We start from the raw sequence: 20,799 nt of genomic DNA, 5'->3' as shown, positions 1-20,799 counted from the left end.
TCCTGCGAAGACAAGAGAATTTATAAGGCCTACCTGACCCGAGTAATATTCTTTCCTAACTCTTAATACCATTGTCACCATCGACGTCATGCTGGAAACTGGTACCACTATTCTCCATATTAATAAAATTGTGTGGCCATTTCTCGTGCCCACTACCTTTGATAACTAGCAAGAAATTCAACCCAATTGTTTCACTCCGCCTTTCGGAAATCTCGTTCACTCGTGAAGAATCTAATCTCTGTCTCTAGATCCGTTTAACATTGGAGGGGGAAAAAAGCATATTTCATTTAAATAAATATAATTCTTACTTTAAATGACACTAGCAGGACTATCCGAAGTTGTCCGGATTAATATTTCTATATTTAAAAATTTATCTATTGGGTTTGTTTTACAATCAACAGCGTACAAAAAAGTGGTGAAAAATTAAATATATATATATATATATATATATATATATATATATATATATATATATATATATATATATATATATATATATATAACAAATAAATGTTATCAAAGGCAAGACAGGTTACTTTTACCCACCCAATATGTTACCGTGACATATATTCGGTGGGTTTCTAACAGTATCTTGTAAATTTTTTTAATTTTAACTCATTTTCCAAACTTCACATATTTAGGGGTCATCTCGATGCCATCTTTCTTTTTGTACCTATCGATAAACATTGTTTTTTATTTTTACCGAATAAATGTGTTAAAGTGAGTAAAACCACTAAAAACTGTTTCAGATAGGTAGAATAGTAACTTATTTTGCCTTTGTTATTTTTTAATATTTGTTATATATTTGGGTTTTTTAACCACTTTTTCGTACCTCTGCGGATTGTAAAACAAACCCTTATCTATCTTTAACTTTTATCATTAACTTCTATCTCTTTGTTTCTAATTTTGGAGATGAGGATTAATTATATTATTTGGGCTCTTCAGACTACTATTCTCATCTTGAGTGTAATTTTTACAACGTTTCGATCCGTATAACCTCCAACCTTCTTCAGGGGGTATTTTTTTACAAGGAGAAACACCACTTATCAAGGCCCAGAGGCCACTTGAGGATAAGGGTTAAAGAGTGTACAATGGTCAAAAGGACAATATCATAGTAATCGTTAGAAGTGTAAATTTGGATTACTCAAGGGGAACGGCTCATCAAGAACTTGTTCACGGCCATATTGTAATCAGCTAAAAAGCAGGTAAACGGAAGAGAGTTCCACAGATGTGCAGTTCTAAGAAAGAAGCTTTGTTCATGGAATCTACGTTTAAGTTTAGGCACAGATAAAGAATGGGGGAAATTATTGAGTGTTTTCAGCCAAACGAGCGTTTCTCGTGAATGTTTGGCAAAGGGGGAACTATAGATTGGAGCTCAGACGAGCACTTTCCATGAAAATAACGATAAAACAGAGAGACTCGCAACGTCTCTTCTGTGAGAAAGAAGTATCTTGTCAAACTTGGGAATTTTCAGGGAATTTCAAACGCAACCTTTTATTTTATCCACGGGGCACCATGCTCTTGTTCCATCAGCTAGAAGTTCTAAGTAATTCGCAATTGCATTTTAAGTGTTGCCCGCATTGAGAATTGAACCTTCAACCTGCAACTGAATTTTACCAAGCTCTTTATCCATTACGCCACAACGTAATGCATAACGTAGCCCGTAGAATTCAAATAATACAAATATTCTCTTTACCTCTATTTTTCTCGTTTCCTTACTCTCCTCCCAAACCCATTCCACTCTTTGAACATACACACAAAATTTTTCTATAGATTCATCGAGGAATGAGTCAGCATAAAGGAAGTAACTCGTTGATATAAATAATAATTTTAATTATAATTTTAATACATAAAAATGGTCGAAATCTCACTGACAAAATCTATGTCAGTTCAGGGTCAAAGAATGAATAATTTTTTCTTTTTATTTCTTTTTTAATTTTCAATATTTATCCAGTGTAACATTGATCAAGAAAATATAAACTTTGTGGGTGTTTGTTTTGTAGTTTCTGATTTTTAGCTAGACTGACACACACACAGACGTTTGCGATAGTGTTGCTCCTAGGATTTATATAATAGATAAAACATTTCAATAAATGCATTTAATTGAATATCAAAGTTTACAATCCTAAATAATTATAAGATAAACCTTTGCAGTAGTAGTTTTAACAGCGTTCTAAAGAATAAAACAATTTTTTTTTTCGTATAGAGTAAAGATGTCATTCAGCTTGCAATAATGTAATCGTAAATTTTCGGTAATTTCTGTTATTTGAACATAGATTACTGGTTCTTCAATTGTAATATTAACTGAATCTAAGTAATTTATTATAATTATTTACTTTATTTTGTAGAAGTTTTACATCATTGACTTTCTTTAAACTTTATCGACGAAATTATTTATAATAAATATAAAAGGAAAGAATTAGAAATCATTAGTATCGGTGTTACATTTAAATAATGTTTTTATGTATAAATTTAATTTATTTTATTTAAAGCAAGGAGATTTAGATTTTTTTTTCCGGCCATTTTAGTACATACCTATTAATAACATATCCTAAAATTACGAAAAACGATTAAGTAGGAAATTAATTATTAATGAAAATAGTTTCAAAAGGAAAATATTAAATTTATACATAAACAGCATGAATTCAAGGGAAGTAACTGCAGTCTGTCTTGTTACAATTAATGACGAATATCATGAAAGTACATGTTTTATGTCATAATGCAGTACTATTTAACTAATTTAATATAAATTATTTCAGAATATTTTTCTTTTAGTCCTATTCAAGAATGTAAGTACAAACGTACATGTAGTTTAACAAAAAATATAACGAAAGAAACCGGCATAAGATGTGTTCTTTATTTCAATAATAATAATAATAATATTAATAATAATAATAATAATAATAATAAAGACAGTAATAAAGCATGAATTTTTTTTTGTTACATAGGAATCACCACTTATCAAGGACCGGATGCCACTCGAGGATAAGGGTTATGGAGTGTAAGTAGTCAATGGGATAATATTGTAATCGTTAGTAATGGATATCTGGTAAATTGGATTAATTTGTTTATGTTGAACTTGAAGACAACCAAGTTGTAGTCAGCTGGAAAGCAGGCAAATGGAAGAGAGTTCCACAGGCGTGCAGTTCTAAGAAAGAAGCTTTGTTCATGGAATCTACGTTTTAATTTAGACATGGAAAAAGAGTGGGGAAAATTATTGACAGTGGTTTCAGCTAGACGGGTGTTTTTCGTGAAAGATTGGCGAGGGGGGGGGATCAGAGATTGGAGCTCAGATGCGCACTTTCTACAAAGACTCTCTTAAAACGAGGATAGATAAGAAATTCTCACTATTTTCCGATATCCCTTGTATTTTGATATCCCCCCCTTACCCTTTTTGAAAGTTAAAGTCTGTGCGGGCTGCAAATAAATTTGCAATGGACTACATGCAGTCTGCAGGTCGCATGTTTGATATTCCTGATCTAAAATATAATTTTGCACTGAAATCTAAGAAATATATAAGAAAGTTGTAAACATAATTAAATATCGTAAAATCTAACAAAAATGCAAAAACACCAAGAAATCTCCATACATAATATTTTGATTGCAGAAATTTTCTTCTGGACCAAAGTACCATAGGTTTGGAATGACAGATGCCACATACAAATTTATCATGTCTACAATATTAGCCACTATCTTATGTAACTTTAGAACGACATTTTAGACACATCTAGTCATTATAATAAAATCCTACATTTTATCCTAGGAACAACACCATCACAATCGTAGCATCTTTAGAGGAAGTAGTTGCTATTTTTCCCCCTAAATAATAAGTCCTCCTACCACCCTCAGTGATGACCAGGGGGAAATATATACACATTCTACAGATATTGTGCTTGCATCCTTCGTAATTGGATCATAAACTCAAACAATATAATCTTTCCATTTCCCAATTCAAAAATAATAAATTTTCCCTTTTCAAATTCTGCCCATTCTCATTGGCAGAGAGCTGAAAATTTGATTATTCCAAAATCTATTTCTTAATACATAGACGAACGCTGCAAAACTTTAAAAATATGGCGGCACTCTCTACAAGAGGCAATCGTTAAAAAAAAAAAATATATAAACCAAATACAAACATAATAACCGCTCATAAACAGAAAATTAAACACTTACCTATGAAAACATTAACAACACGTCACTACCCCGCAAAAAAAAAAAAAAATGAAAAATAAAAATTTTTTTCAAAATTGTACGAGTACTATTGTTTATTTCGATTTTGGAGCGGCTTAGCAAACCTTACATGATGCTATTATTTTGTTTCCTTTTACACCCCCCCCAATTTTTTTTTTTTGGTTTATAGTATTTGCGAGTGGGTATCCCGCCAATCAAGGTTACATTCCGATAGCTGTTATGTTTGATTTTAGACAAATTATATACTTCTGTAGAATATTTTGTTTATTTCTCTTTTCCGGACTCTTTATCAACACTGCATATACATTACCTTTGTTTACGTTTCTTATAGGTAAATTTTTACCTTGACACTTTTCTTTAGAATGCCAATATTTGGAAGTTTTCAACTATGTTAATTAAGAAAATCTCATTTATATTTGGCAGTAAGTAGGTTTCCAAATATAAAGACTTGTATTATGCACTTGAAACCAGTGACCGCCAGATTTGTACGCACGTGCGAGGAATAAATCTAATTCTATCCGACTGACACTGCCACCTCCCAATTTTTTGTCAGTTTATAGTATTTGTGGGTGGGTATTCTGACGATTATCAAGGTTAAATTTGGGGTAAATATTTTGACAACCCCTCACAAAATTAAGTGTCTATTCCAATAGTTGTTCTTAACAGGGGAGGCCGGGGTGTCTATTTCGAAAGCCATTCTTAACATGAAAAGCTGGGAGTTGGGCAACAACAACAATTGTACTTTAATTTTTTTACAAGGGGGGGGGGTGATGCTTCCACTGGGCAACAACAGTTAACGGGTCTTTCTGTAATTTGATAATGTTGAAATTGAATCCACCAGAATGCATTTGGATTATTCGGAAATAAGCCAGCCATTTACATCTTAATAAAGTTTTAAAAATTATTTCGTGATCCTTCGAAAGAAAAAAAAAAATGTCAGCATTTTAAACTGTTGAATAGAAAATCATTTAAATTTTGGAATTCATCGCAAATCAGCATGATTTTATAAGTTATTTTTACATCCACTAATATTCTAACTAAAAATAAAAACGTTAATGAGTTTTGTAACAATTTCGTTCAATTAATTTATGATCAAGCGATATCAATGATTGAATTTAACTTCTAAAATCTTATTTCTGAAATAAATAAAAAAACGGAATAGTAATTGACATGATTTATCTCCCTCTCACGGCGAGATGATATGATACAAGGGGCTGTGTGTGTGTGTGTGTGTGAGAGAGTGAGTGAGTAAGTGAGAGAGAGAGAGAAAGAGAGAGAGAGAGAGAAAGAGAGAGAGAAAGAGAGAGAGAAAGAGAGAGAGAGAGAAAGAGAGAGAGAAAGAGAGAGAGAGAGAAAGAGAGAGAGAGAACATGTATCATCGTCACATTTTTGGAGTTTTGCATTGTCTAACTATATGTAATTTTCCTAAATTTTATGCATTCTCTAATTAGCTTAGCAGCCTCTGTTGACGATTTTATGACCATGAATTAATGATTAATTAGGTTCAAGGGTAAGTACTCGTCTAGGCTCCAATCTATGGCCCCTCCTTGCCAAACTTTGATACACACACACACACACACACAAAACTCGGCTAGCTACAGCCACTATCAACAATTTCCCAACTCTTTGTACCTAAGTCTAAATCCAGCTTCCATTAAGAAAGCTTCTTCCATAGAACTGCCCGCCCGTAGAACACAGTTCCACTGGCCTGCTTCCCAGCCGATTACAATATGGTAGCCTTTAAGTGCAATGTAAACAAGTTCTTGTTGAACCATTCCTTAAAATAATCAAATTCTACCTAATCTACACCATTAACGATTACTTAACTACCATTTTTACATTCATCAACTCTTAACCCAGAGTGGCCTTCAGGCCTTGATAAGTGGGATTTACTTATATATATATATAACGAACTAAAAGCCAATATTTTTTTAGAAAGTACTCAATAAGTGTGTAGAGCTTATAAATAAAATTATATAAACTTTGATTGTGAAGGAAAGTTGAGAAATTCTCTTCCCCCCCCCCCAAAAAAAAAACTAGCCTATTATACATATTGGAGGAGGAGAATTTTTAAACTTTCCAACACAAGTCAACGGACATGTTTACAGTTAGCACAAAGGGTACCTAAAAAAAAGAAAGAAAAAAAATATCTTACTCGATATCGCAGGTAAAAAATGTACAAAAAGAAAAGACATTTTAAAAGAAAATTAAAGAATGGAAAAAGTGGGAGGGGAGGAAAGGTGATAAGTTTATTGGAATAGAGTAGGGGGAGGAGGAAATAACGAGTGCAGTTATCTCTGTAGGAAGCAATGTGGAGGGCGTGAGTAAGGGGAAGAGGAGAGTTGATTAGGCTCAAAGACGATTAAAAGTATCACCCACCCCCACTCTCTTTCCCATAACGACAAGGGATAGACGAACAATAGTGCTACCACAGTCAATCTAGCAGCAGTCGCCTTACCAACCAACAGGTACTTTTTTGAACTGATGGTCACTCATGTGGAACTGGCGTTTTCACCAAACTGGACATCTTAAAAACAGAAAAATGGCCTTGCAAGTTTATTTTTAACGCGTGTGCCTGCTTTACCAAAGTTTCGTTCACAGACTTTGGACGAGCATCAAAGTGTAGGTAGGGATGGTCTTACTAACCTGTTTTGGTTGCCCCCCCCCCTACAATTGACAGATAGATAGGAGTAAAAAGAAAAGGAAAATTGATAATGAAAATAAAAATTTAATAAATCAAAGATAAATCCTTAACCCATATATTTTCAAACATAGACTCTTTTCACTTAAGCATAAACAAGAAAAAAAAGATTTACTCTATGGGATTTGAAATCCAATAGAGTAAACGTGGTATTGTGGCGACTGTTGAAGTGAAATTAATAGAAAAACGACAAAAGCATGAAAGGAATAGTGTGTGGTCGAATAAATGAAAACACAGCTAGTTAATAGGACAAAGGATGATTTCCCCCATTCTCTCCACATTTTTTGATGGCCTTGTGTCTAATTTCTGAGTGAAAATATGTACCTTTATTATTGAATAATTAATTCAAAGTTTAATATTTATTCTTAGAGAGATCCGTCCAGACTAAGAGAAAAAATTATATTCTCAATCTAGAGTGCTTTCCTCATATGGAAAACTGACTTTGTGTCACATCTTGCCTTCGTGGAGAATCAAGAACTTTGAGGTAGTGTTCAGTTTTAAAAGTCGTTTTTTTTTTTTAGCTGCGATATTCTCCAAGAACAAGTGAAACTAGAGACAAAAAAGCAGAACAAATCTTAAGTTAATAAACGTTTTGTGATTTTTGAAGAAAAATTATTAAAACTATATTAAAAAAAATTGTGACAACTTTTTGTGATTCCCGCCTTTATGATACTTGTATAAAAAACGTTTTGATAAAGTTTTACTTTCTTTCCAATGAGGGCTTTTTTAGGTTTTCGGGTATTCTGAAAACGAATATCACAAGAAAATTGAGGCAAACAAGTAGTCTTCTGGATATTAAGATATTTTTTTTACCAATGTATTACTTAATAAATATCAATAGCGTTCGCTATACTTAACATGGGGAGGAGGGAGTGTTGTAACACGCATGCGCCTGTGGTTCTCTCCAGAATGTGCTGCTGCTATTGTGCACAGAAATCACTGTTTCCATTGCTTCCAATGTAGTAGATGTAGCCGCTTTTAGGACTGCCAGCAACCACTGTAAAAGAGTAATACAGAAAGCGAGAGAGTTGTATGCTCAGTCCGTCAAGTCCAAAGTAGCTGAACAGCAGCTTGGTTCCCACCAGCTTTGGCAAATAACAGGGTCCTGAATAGAAGTGTGTGCTCTATTCCAACCATCATCAATGGATCTGAGATAATCTCATCAGCATCGGACAAAGCCAAACTCTTTGCCAACAACTTTGCAGCTAATTTTCTCCTATGCGATCAGGGCTGCCAACCCCCGTATTTCTTCCTGTGTCTGAAAACACGCTATGCGACATACAAATATTTGTGTGTGATGTTGCCAAGAGAACTGCTTCCCAACACCCTGGAAATACAGACCAATCTGTGCCTCATGAGTAAGTTGCTGGAATCTGTGTTAAATAGAGAAGTAGTCAACCACCTTAGTAAAAATAACCTCCTTGGTGACATGCAATATGGTTTCCATTCTGCTAAATCTACAGCAAATGCACTAATGGTTTTATCTCATGGGATTAGTGAATCTCTCGATGGACGCTTCCTTTCTAGACATTAAATTAGATAGGGTATGGCATAAAGGTCTATTTCACAAAATCTGCACCTACGGTATAGCTGGAAATATCTTCAATTATTAAATCTTTTCTCTTTAATAGGTTCATAAGAGTAGTGTTTGATGGTCAGAAGCTCTCAGAATTAATGCTGGAGTTCCTCAGAGGTCCATCCTAGGCCCAACTCTTTCTGATCTACATCAAATGACCTCCCAAATCAGATCCTAAGATCATCTGTAGACATTTATGCTGACGACACTACCATCTATGGCAACACTTCAAAGGCCAAGTTCCAAATTCTTTTTCTTCTGATGTTGAGCATGTGGTGCAATAGGGAAAGAGGTGGCTGGTTAATTTTAAGACATCTAAAACCAAGCTTCTATCTTTCCATAGCAACACTGATTCCTGTCTGGCATCAATTGAAATGAATGGCTCTTGTCTTGGGGAGGCTTCACGTTTTGACAAACTTCTAGGTCTGACCTTTACTCCTGATCTGAAATGAAGCACATACATCAAATCCATTGCCAAGGCTGTTGGAAAAATGGTGGGATCATTCTACAGCTCCAGTAGATATCTCACTGCTGATACAGTTCTCTACCTGTATAAGAGCCAAGTACGTCCAGGGATGAAGTACTGTTGCCACATCTAGGCAGGAGTTGCTGGAAGTAGCTTATCCTGCCTTGACAGAGTCCAAAATAGACTTAGTAGCCTAGTGGGGGATGCTCTTTTCTTTCCTCTTTCCACACAAAAGAGATGTTGTGCGCCTGTCTCAACTTCATAGTTATTTTCATGACAAGTGTTTGAGCTCCAATCTATGCCCCCCTCCGACCTGACTTTCACAAAAAATACTCGTCTAGCTAAAACCACTATCAATAATTTCCCTCACTCTTTATTTGTGCTTAAAACTAAATGTAGATTCCATGAACAAAGCTTCTTTCTTAGAGCTGCACACCTGTGGAACTCTCTTCCATTTTCCTGCTTTCCAACTGACTACAATATGGTTGACTCCAAGTCCAACGTGAACAAGTTCTTGATGAGCCGTCCTCTTAAGTAATCCAATTTACCAAATTTCCACTACTAATGATTACTACAATATTTTCCCATTGACTTCTGTACACTCATTAACCCATATCCTCAAGTGGCCCCCGGGCCTTGATAAGTGGTGACTCTTATGTAAAAAAAAAAAAAAAATTGGGGAAAAATATGGCCCCCAATAAAAACAATGAATTACATTGGATAATAAAAGTCTTGACATCCACAAAACTACTTGTCTATGCCAAATTTAAACATGATATTCGTTTTCAGCATACCCGAAAATCTTATCAATTTAACGGTGAATGCTGAGGTGGAAACAGAGTCATATATATATATATATATATATATATATATATATATACACGAGCAAACAGTTAATAGAACATGTTAAAAAACACTTTGAAAAAGAGTTAAAAACATAATTAATCTGAAAAGGAAACACTTGATAAGTGGATAGTCCTTAATCCGCGGAGCTCCTATTTGGTTTTATCGAGCTTTTACATCTGGCTGAGATAACTTTATAAATATTAATTCTTTAATAGTTATAATATACTTTAGTTTTACCATCTTGGATCATTTTGGTAAATTTAATTGTAATTTTTATTTTATAATATATATACACACACACACACACACACACACACACACACACACACACACACACACACACACACACACACACATTGAAATGAAATGAATGCGTAAAATAAAACGAAATTTGAAAAAGATTCACAGATTTCACAACTTTAGAACATGTTGGCTTTTTAACATCATATTAGATAATGAATAAATTTGTAACAAAATAATTGTGAAAGTTGAGTTTTTGGTGTGGAGAAAATACGCCCACCCCACACTCCACCTTCCAAAAAACCGTCACTCTAAATTGGGTCGGTCTAGAAGGATTTCTCCTCCTCGAACAGAACATATAGTACACTTTGATACTAGCTTGAAACGCACGGGAGCTTTTAAGTCCAACTAATTCTCGTGTTAAAAGTATCAAATTTCCGAAAATGTAGAAAATTCTGACACAAAATTAGGAACTACCCGATATTAGCCAGGCAGATAATAAACTAGAAGAGTATATATATATATAAAGTGTGTGTCCTTCCTTCATCTGTTTCAATATAACTGAATAAACCATTTTCATTTATGACGCCTATAGTCTCATCCGATGATCTAACAAAGTTTAGGACATTTTTGACATATCTTGTTCATGTTGACCGAGACATGTTTCTGGTCTTGTAATTTTAGGATATCCATCCTCACAGGCTCTGCCTTCTCCATTTGAGGAATTAGTTTATTGATAATCGCCTGAGGTGCCCTACAGGAGAATGCCAAAGCATTTTTTTTTTTTTGGCATGCCAGAGTTCTGTTTCCTCTAAGGTACTGGATGCTCAATCTCATTTTCTGACCTTGTGTGGAAGAGAGATAAAAATGGGATTCTATGTTGTTTAGCTCAACAATAGTCTTTTGAAATACTATGTGTGTATGCATCTAAAAAAATTTCCATTTCTAATCTGAATGTTTTTAAGTCGGTGTTGTCTTGACCTTTACATTAGTATAATAATGCTGGCTTTTTCTTTTCTGAAGAGAAGCATTTAGCTCCCAAAATCCATGGTCCTTTTTTTATAACCTTTATTAACTTGATAATGTAATAAAGTTCCTATGTAACTTTACTCTTTATATCATTAACTTATTCTATTGCTTGTTTCTCCTAACTGGGGAGAGGTTTTATTTTTTTTTTTTATTATTTATTCAGATAGGTTTGCCTTACCATTGAAAATGGAATTTTTAGCTTAATTTTATTACTAATATATATAATGAAAAACCAAAACCAAATATTTGTATGCCTAATTTGTATAAAGTATTAGTAATCGTATTGTGCTACCTTTCATAGATATATATGTAATAATTTTGTCACTATTTACAGCAGTTAAATTTAATAAAAAAATTGCTAAAATGTTTAAGATATTTTAAATTTTCAAGGGGGATGATTCAAACAAAAGCTATTAGTTTTGAAAATTACAATAAATTTATATCAAAGATATGCAATGTAAAAAAAATAATGTCTAAAACTAAAATCAATAGCCGCCGAATGGCAGGTAGTTTTTGGTTTGTAAAATATAATAGAAAGAAAGAAAAAAAATCTTACTGACAGATTGGCGTAATTTCAGTGTTGTCTGTTCAAACAATTCTCAGTAATACGAGAGAAATTTTTTAAATCCTTAGTGACCCCCCCCCCCCAAGAAATAAAGTTTCTGTATTTTTACCAGAACCAGGTAGATCACATCGAATTCAATAGCATGTTTTTAAGGAACTTGTGTAGTTTCTGATATTTTAGGCAGACATGCAAGTAAGAATTACGACATTTTTTACGTAACACATCATTATAATTTAATAGTTATTTTGTTTTAAATAATTTAGTTTAAAAGTTGATTGAGTATTTTCAACATTAATTCCTATTTCAGTCACCTAAATTATTTAAAGCGAAATGGATCTTGATATTTCTAAAGTTAGAACGAGTTTCATCGTATACGGGAAACGCTAAATTGAAAACACGCCAGGAAAAATATAGTCGCCATCTTTATAAATAAGTCGAAAAACAAGCTAGCTGAGGAAGAATGATAACTTGTTCAAAATTTTCTAATTAAAGAGGATGGTTATTAACTTTAGTTATTGTTCTTCCTTAGCTAGCTTGTTTCTCGATTTTTCTATAAAACTGTCAGTCTAGTTTTCATTTTTGGCGTTTCACGTGTAGGATAAAATTTAGTGTTTTAAAGGTTACTTGTTAAAACAGGGTTTAAGTAAGAAAAAAAATGTGTGTATATATATATATATATATATATATATATATATATTGGTAAATTTGAACTGAACGTTGATTCTGAAGTACAAATATCTAACTGTGCTTACTGTGTTGTTCGGGAGTCATTTTATTTATTTTTAACCATGCTATTCTTGTTGCGTTTCTTCAAATTAGTTTTTTTTAATAGTCTCTTGAAAGTTAAACTTGTATCGGCATCGTTTGGTCACTGAATTATTAATTAAACCAAATTCAAATATTTATATCAGTTGCACGTTGTTCTGCACAAGTAGTTTTGAATTGTAAAAAATTCCCCAAAAGGAAAAAAATTGCTACCGTGTACTTTAACACAAATTGTTTATCTTGTTTTGTACAAGACAAACTTTGATATACTGCCCCCCCTTACATTAAGTTTCCATAAAGTGGTGATGACAACAAACATGAAATTCAAATAGGTGACCAGTTTACGTTAAATTCATATAGGAAAGTGAGCCCCCACTCTAAAATCTAAAGTAGTGAGCAAAAATCCGAAACTTTTTAGCGGTATGACAGGTACACACAAAAAAAATTATTCGTAAAAATTACCAAACAAATAGTGGTTGAATAATGAAACGCGACCAAGTTTCGAAGGGTCACTCAGTATTTTTTTTTTCAACTATTAATAAAATGGTTTAAATTGCTAACTATTAAAAAAAAAAAAAATGTATTGTGGAGGATTTAATTTTGTAATTATTTTTTAAATCGAATTTTAAAAAATTAATTTAATTTGTACGAAGTGTGTGTGTGAGTGGAGTGAGTGAGTGAGTGAGTGAGTGAGTGAGTGAGAGAGAGAGAGAGAGAGAGAGAGAGAGAGTTACTCAATAATGTAAAAAGTGAGAAACAAACACGGAAGAAATAGTCGCACCATTTTGGTATTTATGCACTTATTGTACCGTGCAATTTTTTAAATAGAATTTTTAAGTTTTCGTGTTTTACGATATTTTGTCGGGTAGAAGTATAGAATAGTTACAAAAATACCCTCTCATGTTAAGAACGGCTTTTTAAATAATATTTCAGCTCGGTACAATATATATGACACAAAATAATTTATCATTATCCGATGCTAAGCGAGTTTTTTTTTTATTAATCGTTTAAATAGAAAATATGATTGTTTTTTCTGGAATTATGAAAATAACATCTCTTACCAAATGTAATAAATAAAGTTAAAAATGTTTTCTTGAATTTTTACTTTTACAGTTTCTCATGTAGATACTGATTCTCAGGTAGGATAAGAAAAGAAAGATTAGGATGAAGAGTTGATAAGAAATATTTATCCTTCTCTTCATAGCAAGAGAAGAGTTGACATGAAGTTCAACGGAGGCGGGGTTCAAAATTCGCCGCGATTGACCCCGTCCTGCATTCCTCAGGGAGGGAGAGGAGTGGAGAGGGGACTCTCAATCTTCCAAAGGATGAAACAATGCCTGGGAGGATGGTCTAAGAAAAGAACAGAATGCTGGACTCGGATATAAGCCCAGGTGTCATACAGGTTGAATCTATAGGTATCTTTTTTTCAGGTGTATTTATTTCAAGAACATCCTTGGACTTAAAGTTTAAGTTTTTACCCAGTCGCTTAAAAAGTGCGTGAGGTGGGGGTGGGGGTGGGGGTCATATTTAAAAAATTTTACCGAGAAAAAAAAAATCAAATCAAATAAAAAATAAGCACAACCGAAATGAATAAAAATGGCAGAAGAAATCCGTCCACCTTTCCCGTCCGTCCTTCATCCGGTCCATATCCATCGTTACGGATAAACAAAGACAGGCCTTTTGGGTTTTCCCCCATTTTTCTACGTGGATAATGGCCTTTAAATAATGCAATTTACAGCGATTTTAGTTATTTAAGAAGAGTAAATATTACCAAATGTATATATATAAAAAAAAAAAAACTTTTTGGAAATCCGCCAATTTCCTGTTTTATTTATTTCATTTTTTAAAGAAATTCAAAAGATAACCTGATTGGTAGGCACAAACCATATAAACATAATCGCAACAAATATTACATAAAATAAAAATTCTTATCCCTCCTCTCTCCATAAATAAAGAAGTTAAAACACGAGTAGGAAAAAAAAAAACCCGGAGTTTTCTGGGATTGGATGAGGAACCATCTTCTCCAACACATTCCTTCAATTTTTATTTTTATTTATTTATTTTTTAATTTAATAAAATTCAATTTTATGGATAGGTCCCTCAGCGTTGGTCGTTGGTGAGGTGAGCTGGAGTGGAATTAAATCATCAGGCTAAAATGCATATATCCTGATGATTTCTTTCGGGAATGAAACGCAAACATTTCTGCGCAACTTACTTGCCATAAATATATTCATGTTCTTACCTTTGTTTACTGAAATATTCTAACAGGTTTACCATAATCAACAATTGGGTGGGTGGGGTCAATGTTTCATTTTTTGATAATCTCACAAAAAATATGATTTTAAAAAAATTATTTTGTTTATTTTTCTCACCAAAAAATCTGGTAAAAAAAAAAAAAAAAAAAAAAAAAAAAAAGCGATCAATTTTCGGATTAATAATAAATCCAGCAACCCGAAATCAACAAGAGTGGAGTCAGTTACAAAGTAAATTTTGAGTGACTCACCAAAATGGCTCTCTTTGAACTGGTGTCCCAAAATAAGATTTTTTTTTTTAAAGAAAGAAAACAAAGAGGACACGTTTCCTCTTAGTTCTTCAACAGGTGTTGTTTTTTTTTGTTTTTTTTTTCTTGTCACAGGTGAGTTTGTCAACAGAATCAATCTCCTTGCGTAGCGACTATAGTCGGAAACAAACCTCCCTTCCCCCGAATTCCCTTCTCTTTTTTTCTTCCTTCAAGCAAGAACGACGAAACCGAACGAAGCAGATGGGGGGGGGGGGAGTGTCTAACTATAAGAGTATTAGACTAGAGTAAAACTCAAATCCAGGAGTTAAAAATACTTTCTGTTTCCTTTTATGGACAGTTTCAATTAAAGCTTTGAAAATTCCATGTTTTATTAGAGTCAAATAATCGTTACAAGAGTGTCAGCGTTTTTGAATAAGATTATCTTCAACAGTTCAACTCTTCTCTCTCTGTATTAAATATTCAAGCCACCAATCACAACCGTTTCCGATACTACACATAGTTGCATCCAGTGATGAGGCTCCGACTTTGGAGTTTTGGGGAATATGGAGTCACTCCCTAATTTCTAATATTCCAAAGTCCATTCTGATTCTGAAGACTAATAATTGTTAGGGCCCCGTCGGCCCCGATACAAATACCGATTATGTTCTAAATTCCCGATTCCGACACAAGTACCGATACCGATTCTTTTAATATCTCTTAACATTTAATTAAAGATTCGATGTTTAAAAAAAAAAAAAAATGTTCAAGTGACTGTACTCCCACCCCGTGTATTGATCGCATATATTTTGAAAAACATAAAATACACTTCGGAGGGGGGCGGGGGGAGGGGGCGTATATTACAAGTAATACATTTCTCAAAAGTCTTCCATGTAATTAATTAAAAATTGTGAGATTTGTTTTTTGTTTTAAAATAAATTTTTAAAAATTTGTTTTAAAACAAAACCCATTTGCATTTGGTCATCGTTAATGCCATTTGAATTTCTCAGACGATTAAAAATGAATCGACGAACGGTAATGCAACATAAGAAAACAGTTTAGGAACAGAATAGTCAACAAAGCCCATCCCATGTCAAGAATGAGTTTCTACATAATAATGTTCCTATTTAGAAATACTATTTAGAAAACCATTCTTAACACTGACTATTCTCTTTATGAAAAAATAGTCTTTTTTTTTCTTGCAATTATAAAGATTTGGTCGGTTATTAGATTGATTTGGGTACTTATACAGTCTAATCAAGACATTCAAAAATGAAAATATCGAAAAAAAAAAAAAAAAAAGGTTATATTGTACTTCTCCGTTTTGGACTGAAGATCCCCGAAAAAAAGTTTCGGTGCTAATGCAGAGAGTGCTATTTTTAAAATCGTATTTCCACGTTTAATTCAAGTTTTATGTTTTTTTTTATTCAATTGTAAGATTAAAGTACAGAATAGGTACAAAACACCCCCCCTTCTCATGAGAAGAATGGCTTTTTAAATAATAACGTTATTATTTCAGCACTGATCATTCTCTGCATGAGTACCAAAATTTCATTTAATTTGATCAAGCAGTTTTTTTATTTTATTTTTTTTTTTACAGCGGAAAAAGCACGTTTTTACAAGAGCGCGTTGAAGTCAGCCATTATGGAATTTGTTGAACCGCCACGGGGAGATAACTCATTGTAAAGCGCCGACCCCCCCCTCCATCTTTAATACTAGCTTTTCTTCCTAAAAATCGAACCTTTTGCTCGGTATCATAAATTATTTTTTTCGATGTAAAAAAAAAAAAAAAAAAAAAAAAACTACTTGATGACATTAAGTGAATTTTTTTTCTGAGAACTTCGTTCCATGACGGATAACGTCCAATATAACCTTTTTTCGATATTTTCATTTTTTAATGTCTTGATTAAACTGTACAAGTACCTTGATTTGTGTTACTGTAAAAAGAAAAACAAGATATAAAAAATATAATAGTAGTAGTAGTAGTACTACTACTACTAATAATAATAATAATAATAATAATAATGGTAATGATGATGGCAAATAAATTAACACTTATATTAATCAATCACTGCCTCAAAATGGGATTCTACTTTCTTTAGATGATTACGTAGCGGATAGATACAAAATTATTTTAAAATTTCAAATAAGGAAAGCAGTTTCGCACATAAATGTAATGCAAAAATGATAATCATTTCCAGTCCATTCTAGCTTGTCTAATCATTAAAAAATCGAAACAAAATATTTGTAAAATAACATTTTGCTCATTTGTTGACATTTATTTGATGCGTCTCCACCAATGTTTGTTTAATTTTAGCTTTTGAGCGATTATCAAGGGTCCTGGTGAATAGCTTATGGACAGCCATTTTTTAAATTAATTCAACAAAGTGAACATTGTTTGTTTTGAACTGAAAACACGCTTAAAAATAAATTTAAACACAAATAAACTTATCCAGGTAGGTAGAAAAATCTTGCCTTTGGTAACATTTATTTGTTGCATATTTGTTTTTCATTTTTTTTTTTTTGTTCTGTTAGTTACAATAAATACCCGAATCTCATTCTTCGAGGGAGGGGGGGGGGTCTAAGTTTAAATGTAAATATAATTTCTTTTTCAAGTCGAAACAATTCTAAAAAGTTTCTCCTCTTTGTATATTATCCAAGATTTTGATAACTCATGAGATTTTTATTAATATTTTTTTCACTTATTCGAAGTGAAAGTATTATACATTAATTATTTCTGAATTCTCAGTTTTAAGTTGTAAATGGACAAGTTCTAATTTAATACATTATGCCCATGTGTTCAGACAGTCGCAAGAAAACTAAGACAAGGAATAGGAAAAGAATTTAACTGTTCCAGGTTTTAACAAAATACCTTTTACTTCCTTCTCCAGCCACGCGTGACTTCTTGTCCTGTAACATCACTAACGTGTCTATCTTGATCTTCGTCTGTGCACACGTTCTTTTTATATTTTCTTTCCTCTTTGCTGTGACGTCAACTTGCACACAGCTCGGTCATTTGTATACAACTGCCATACGTGCGTCTGCGTTCTATTACACCAATAAATCAATTTGTAGTGGTTTCATTTTTTTTCGTAAAAAATAAAATAAATGAATAAAATAAATAAAAAAATCAAAAGAATCATTTTTAAATCGGAAATTAGGCTCAAATTTTTCCGATTCCGATACCCAAAAAGTTCTGATTTCCGATTATGATTCTGATTTAAATTATCAACAGATTACAATAAAATATACCCTCATCCCTGAGGATGAATCTTCCTGCTGCTTTGAGACTTGGGTAGATAGTACCAGTCAAAAGTCCATTCTTGACAATCAATCCAATATGTGCAAGACCAGGAACTAAACATTACAGGGATGGTTTTAAACAGCCCATAAACAATTAAATAAGATAAAAATAATAGTTTTGTCCGACTTCATGGACTTTTGAATATCACAGGTGGTCTCGGTCCCTATCTACCGTGATATTTGAGGGAATACTGTATTATATTTATTGAAAATTATAAATTCATTATTTGTAAATATTGATGCATTTATTGGTCTGCTAAGCTAATATTTTCCTTATACAATAAATATGAATTCAAACGGCTAACGTCTTAATATATTATACGTTATAGGATGGCATACATTTTTGATAAAAAGTTGCTAAATTCGGTTGGCAATAATCATTTTTATATTATCTTAGCAGTTCAGCCCGGCTTTGCTTGGACCTATGTACTGTTCATAAATTTATATGCATATAATATATTAAAAAGCTTGACTCGTGTTCAGGTAACCTACATCTAAAATTTCAAGTGTTTAGACCCAAAATTGTTGGTGGAGTTTGGTAGAGTCTGCAAAGGTCAACTCTTGAACTTTGACCCCTTGGCAGCTCAAATTTTCGCCCAAAGACTGATTAAAAAGCTTGCCCTATATCTGAATAAACTTTGTGTAAAATTTCAAATGTTTAAACCAAAAATTGGCTGAGTAATTTGGTAGAGACCGCTGGTCAAATCTTTTAACTTTGACCCCTTAACATTTGTTTTGGGCTCAAATCCAATTAAAAAGTTTGATCATGTCCAAGTAACCTATATTTAAAATTTCAAGTGTTTAGACCTAAAATTGGCGGAGGAGTTTGGTTCAGTTTTCAAAGGTCAAATCATTGAACTTCGACCCCTTGACAGCCAAATTTCTGGCTGAAAACCGATTAAAAAGATTTTTTCCAAATCTCAATACCTCTTATGTCAAATCTCGAGTCTGTAGACTAAAAATTGATAGTTTAGCAGGGAAATGTACACAGACGGACAGACAATTTTCACTTTTATAGACATATAGACTAGCAAGCAGTTCGGTGTTGCATGGTCGTAAAATATGCTTAAATATTATATTTTAATTCATACGTAAACTGAGACATATACAGTGCAACGCTAAAGTATTGAATACATTACATTTTTCTTCATAACTTTAATTAGGGTTCAAGATTTTACCTAAAATTTGGTCACTATATTCCTATTACTATTTTAAATTATATTTGGAGTAGTAATTACAAGATCCAAGTTTAGAAAGTTTATATTTAAGGAAAAATATGAATTAACAAACGCAAAAGTATTGGATACACTTTAAAAAAATTCTTTTTCTGAAATAATTTTAAATGACTTTTTGCTTAGCGTGTTGCAATAATGCAAACGAGTTATCCAATCAGAGAGCTTTATATTAAAATAATTTTATAAAATTCTTCCAGTTTGGGCTCACCCCTTCAAAGTCAACCAGTTCATTTATAAAAATGCCTAAAACTAAGAGTTGTCAATAGACATTCGTCAAAAAAAATCATTGATAAGCACAAAGGAAAAGGGTATCAAATAATATCAAGGGAACTTAATCTACCATTTAGTACAGTTGAAAACGTTATTAGAAAGTTTAAAAACCCCTGGTGAAGCTGTTGCAAATCTTCCAAGATGGGGTCGACGAAAGAAATTAAACGGGGGGGGGGGGGGGGAAGAAAAAAAAAAAAAAAAAAAAAAAAAACCTTTTCTTACTCGTGGTGAAATTCAAACCGACCTCAGAGAAGCTGGGATTAATGTGAGCAAGGATACAATCAGTAATTTCTAATCGTGCAGGTTTTGTATCAAGGTCCCCCAGAAAAGTTCCATTATTGAAGCTTAAACATGTCAAATCACGTTTGAATTATGTTAAAACATATGGGGAACAATCCCAAGAATTTGGGAACAAGGTAATCTGGTCAGACGAAACGAAAATCAAAATCTTTGGAAGAAACACAGCAACACGTGTATGGCGTAAAAATGGCACCGCCTATAACAAAAAGAATACCATTCCTACAGTAAAGTTTGGTGGTGGTTCGATTATAGTATGGGGGTGTTTTTCATCCAAAGGTACTGGTGAACAAGAAATCATCAATGGTAGAATGAATGGACGTATGTACAGGGAGATTTTGGAGAAAAACCACCAGAAATCTGCTGATTTGTTGGGACATAATAGCAATTTCATGTTTCAGCAGGACAATGATCCCAAGCATACTGCCAAACTAACCAAAGAATGGCTTAGAATAGAAATAACGGAATTGACGTTTTTATTTGGCCCAGTCAGTATCCAGACCTCAACCCAATTGAAAATTTGTGGAAAATATTGAAGATCAATGTTCACAAGAGGAATCCACAAAATATTCAACAACTAGAACAGTTCTGCAAAGAAGAATGATGCAAAATACCTGCATATCTTTGCAAAAAAACATGTGTGCAACTATAGAAAGCGATCGGAAGCTGTTGAACGCAATAAAGGCTATGCAACCAAATATTAAATCAATGTATCCAATACTTTTGCGTTAGTTGATTTATATTTTTCCTTTGATATAAACTTTCTAAACTTGACTTTAGTAATTACTACTCCAAATATTAGTTAAAATAGTAATAGG

The 20,799-nt window shown here is 32.9% G+C and overlaps 1 protein-coding gene across 5 annotated transcripts in view; it reads right to left on the bottom strand.

Moving 5' to 3' along the window:
* LOC145297523 (uncharacterized) overlaps positions 1–20,799 on the bottom strand; it is a 609,211-nt gene that overhangs the window by 281,788 nt on the left and 306,624 nt on the right. The window lies entirely within an intron of this gene.

Source organism: Euprymna scolopes, chromosome 18 (assembly GCF_053919585.1).
Source record: "Euprymna scolopes isolate OS-2025 chromosome 18, ASM5391958v1, whole genome shotgun sequence".
NCBI classification, from domain to species: Eukaryota; Metazoa; Mollusca; class Cephalopoda; order Sepiida; family Sepiolidae; genus Euprymna; species Euprymna scolopes.
This window is presented reverse-complemented; position numbering and strand designations above follow the sequence as displayed.